At 37.5% G+C, this 4,273-nt stretch overlaps 1 pseudogene; it reads left to right on the forward strand.

Annotated features, from left to right (window-relative positions):
* Positions 1-2,581: 2,581 nt before the first annotated feature.
* On the forward strand, positions 2,582-3,556 carry LOC109563565 (eukaryotic translation initiation factor 4E type 1B-like; annotated as a pseudogene).
* Positions 3,557-4,273: the final 717 nt, after the last annotated feature.

The raw sequence follows: 4,273 nt of genomic DNA on the forward strand, positions 1-4,273 counted from the left end.
TTATTTCTTTTTCTTCTCTGATTACTGTAGCTAGGACTTCCAAACTATGTTGAATGATAGTGGTGAAAGTGGACACCTTTGTCTTATTCCTGATCTTAGAGGGAATGCTTTCAGTTTTTCACCACTGAGAATAGTGTTTGCTGTAGGCTTATCATGTATAGCTTTTATTGTGTTGAGGCAGGTTCCTTCTATGCCCATTTTTTGAAGAGTTTTAATCAATAATGGGGGCTGAATTTTGTCAAAGGTTTTTTCTGCATCTGTTGAGATTGTCATATGGTTTTTATTTTTCAATTTGTTAATATGGTGTATGACATTTATTTATTTGCATATATTGAAGAATTCTTGCATCCCAGGAAGAAACCCAACTTGATCATGGTGTATGAGCTTTTTGGTGTGTTGTTGAATTCTGTTTGCTAAAATTATGTTGAGGATTTTTGCATCTATGTTCATCAGTGATATTGGCCTATAGTTTTCTTTTTTTGTGTTGTCTTTGTCTGCTTTTGGTATCAGGGTGATGGTGGCCTCGTAGAATGAATTTGGAAGGATTCCTTCCTCTGCAATTTTTTGAAATAGTTTTAGAAGTATAGGCTTAAGCCATCTGATCCTGAGCTTTTGTTTTTTGGGAGATTTTAGATCACATCTTCAATTTCAGTGCTTGTAATTGAGTTGTTCATAATTTCTATTTCTTCCTGTTTCAGTCTTGGAAGACTGAACTTTTCTAAGAATCTGTCCGTTTCTTCCAGGTTATCAATTTTATTGCCATATAATTGTTCATAATAGTCTCATAATCCTTTGTATTTCTGCATTGTCTCTTGTAACCTCTTCTTTTTCCTTTCTAGTTTTCTTGATTTGATTCTTCTCTCCTTTGTCTTGATGAATCTCGCTAAAGGTTTGTCGATTTTGTTTATCTTCTCAAAGAACCAGCTTTTAGTTTATTAATCTTTACTATTATTTCTTTCATTTGTTTTTCATTTATTTCTGCTCAGATCTTTATGATTTCTTTCCTTCTACTAATTTTGGGTTTTTCCTGTTCTCCTTTTCCCAATTGTTTTAGGTGTAAATTAGGTTGTCCATTCAATGTTTTTCTTGTTTCTTGAGGTAGGATTGTATTGCTATAAACTTCCCTCTTAGAACTGCTTATGCTGTATCCCACAGGTTTTGAGTTGTCATGTTTTCATTGTCATTTGTTTCTAGAAATTTTTTTATTTCCCTTTTGATTTCATCAGTAACCTGTTGGTTATTTAGAAATGTATTGATTAATCTCCATGTGCTTGTGTTTTTTACAGGTTTTTTTTCTTGTAATTGATATCTAGTCTCATAGCATTGTGGTTGGAGAAGATGCTAAATACAAGTTAAGTTTTCTTAAATTTACTGAGGTTTGATTTGTGACCCAAGATGTGGTCTATCCTGGAGAATGTTCCATGTGCACTTGAGAAGAAGGTGTATTCTTCTGCATTTGGATGGAATGTTCTGAAGATATCAATGAGATCCATCTCATCTAATGTATCATGTAAGACTTGTGTTTCCTTATTAATTTTCTATTTTGATGACCTGTCCTTTGTTGTGAGTGGGGTGTTAAAATCACCTACTATTATTGTGTTGCTGTCAGCCTCTCCTTTTATGTCTGTTAGTGTTTGTCTTATATATTGAGGTGCTCCTATGTTGGGTGCATAAATAATGTCTATTTTGTCTGATATGAGGATTGCTACTCCAGCTTTCTTTTGCTTCCTGTTTGCATGGAATATATTTTTTCATCCTCTCACTTTCAGTCTATATGTGTCTTTAGGTCTGAAGTGGGTTTTTTGTAGATAGCATATATATGGATCTTGTTTTTGTATCCATTCAGCCAGTCTAGTCTTTTTTTGGTGCATTTAATCCATTTACATTTAAAGTAATTATTGATATATATGTTCCTATTGTGACTTTTGTTTAATTGTTTGGGGCTGATTTTGTAGATCTTTTGCTTCTCTTGCATTTCTTGACTATGTAAATCCCTTTAACATTTGTTATAAAGCTGGTTTGGTGGTACTGAATTCTCTTAACTTTTGCTTGTCTGAAATACTTTTTATATCTCCATCAATTTTGAGTGAGATACTTGCTAGGTACAGTAATCTTTGTTGTAGATTTTTCCCTTTGAGTACTTTAAACATTGTGACATTCTCTTCTGGCCTGCAGAGTTTCCGCTGAAAGATCAGCTGTTAAATGTATGGGGTTTCCCTTGTATGTTACTTGTTGCTTTTCCCTTGATGTTTTTAATCTTTCTTTGTGTTTAGTCTTTGTTAGTTTGATTAGTATGTTTCTTGGTGTGTTTCTCCTTGGGTTTATTCTATATGGGACTCTGTGTCTCTTGGACTTGGACTATTTCCTTTTCCATGTTGGGGAAATTTTCAACTACAATCTCTTCAAAAATTTCCTTATAACCTTTCTTTTTCTCTTCTTCTTCTGGGACCCCTATAATTCGAATGTTTGTGCATTTGATATTGTCCCAGAGGTCTCTGAGACTATCCTCAGTTCTTTTCATTCTTTTTACCTACTTCTGCTCTTCAGAAGTCATTTCCACCATTTTGCCTTCTAGCTTACAAGGAGGGCTGGGTGCCCATGGAGCCCAGGCTACAGCATGGCTGCCGCCCACCCTGCTGAAGAGGCTGAGGATGGGATCCAAAAGTGGAAGAAAGAGGATGAGAAAGAGGAGGAAGAGGCAGCCACAGGGCCGTGCATGGGAGAGGAGGCTCTGAGGAAGGCCCCGGAGGAGGGAAAGCTGGACTTACACCCACTGCTCAATAGGTGGGCTCTGTGGTTCTTCAAGAATGACCGCAGCTGAACATCTTGGCAGAACAACCTGCATCGAGTCACCAAGTTCAACACCATGGAGGACTTCTGGGCGATATATAATAATATCCAGCTGGCCAGTAAGCTCTCTTCTGGCTGTGACTACACCCTGTTCAAGGATGGCATTAAGCCCATGTGGGAAAACAGCAGGAATAAGCGGGGTGGCCGCTGGCTGGTCAGCCTCACCAAGCAGCAGCGTCACATTGAGCTGGACCACCTGTGGCTGGAGACACTGCTGTGTCTCATCGGGGAGAGCTTTAGGGAGCACAGCCAGGAAGTGTGTGGAGCCATCATCAACATCTGAGCCAAGGGGGACAAGGTTGCTGTGTGGACACGGGAGGCAGAGAACCAGGAGGGTGTGCTACACATTGGGCGTGTCTACAAAGAGTGCCTGGGCCTCTCCACAAAGACCATCAGTGGGTACCAGGCCCACACAGCCACAGCCACCAAGAGCAACTCCTTAGCCAAGAACAAATTTGTGGTGTGAGAGGACCCTGAGCCTCCCATTGCTGTGTGTATCCTTGTTCTTCTGCTTCAGATATTCTACTATTGATTCCTGAGAGAGTATTTTTTATTTCAGTAATTGTGTTGCTTGTCTCTGTATGTTTATTCTTTAATTCTTCTAGGTCTTTGTTAATTGATCCTTGCATTTTCTCTATTTTGTTTTCAAGGTTTTTGATCATCCTTATTATCATTATTCTGAATACTTTTTCAGGTAGTTTGCCTAATTCCACTTCATTTATTTAGACTTCTGTTTTTCTAGTTTGTTCCTTCATTTGTGTAGTATTTCTCTGCCTTTTCATTATTATTTTGTTTAAACTTACTGTTTCTGAGGTCTTCTTTTCCCAGGCTTCAAGGCTGAATTCTTTCTTCCTTTTGGTTTCTGCCCTCCTAAGCCCAGTCAAGTGGCTTGTGTAAGCTTCATATAGGGCGAGATTTGTGCTGAGTTTATTTTTGTTTGTTTGTTTGTTTTTCTTTTGATGGACAAGGCTAAGGGAGGTGGTAATCCTGTCTACTGATGATTTGGTTTATATTTTTGTTTTGTTTGTTGTTTAGATGAGGCATCCTGCACAGGAGCTACTGGTGGTTGGGTGATGCCGGGTTTTGTATTCAAATGGTTTCCTTATTGTGAGTTCTCAGTGTTTGATATTCCCTAGGGTTAGTTCTCTGGTAGTCTAGGGTCTTGGAGTCAGTGCTTCCACTCCAAAGGCTCAGTGCTTGATCCATGGTCAGGAAGGAAGATTCCACAAATGGTTTATTATGGCATTAACCCCAGACAAATGGCTGTTACAAAATCAGACAAATAATAATGAAAATAATGGAATATACACATATACATATATACAGTCTAACAAAACATATATATATATAAAATATATATATTATAAATATATATATATATTATATATATATATATAATATATATATAAACAAAAATATAAAC

The sequence above is a fragment of the Bos indicus genome, chromosome 9, assembly GCF_029378745.1.
Source record: "Bos indicus isolate NIAB-ARS_2022 breed Sahiwal x Tharparkar chromosome 9, NIAB-ARS_B.indTharparkar_mat_pri_1.0, whole genome shotgun sequence".
Taxonomy (NCBI): Eukaryota; Metazoa; Chordata; class Mammalia; order Artiodactyla; family Bovidae; genus Bos; species Bos indicus.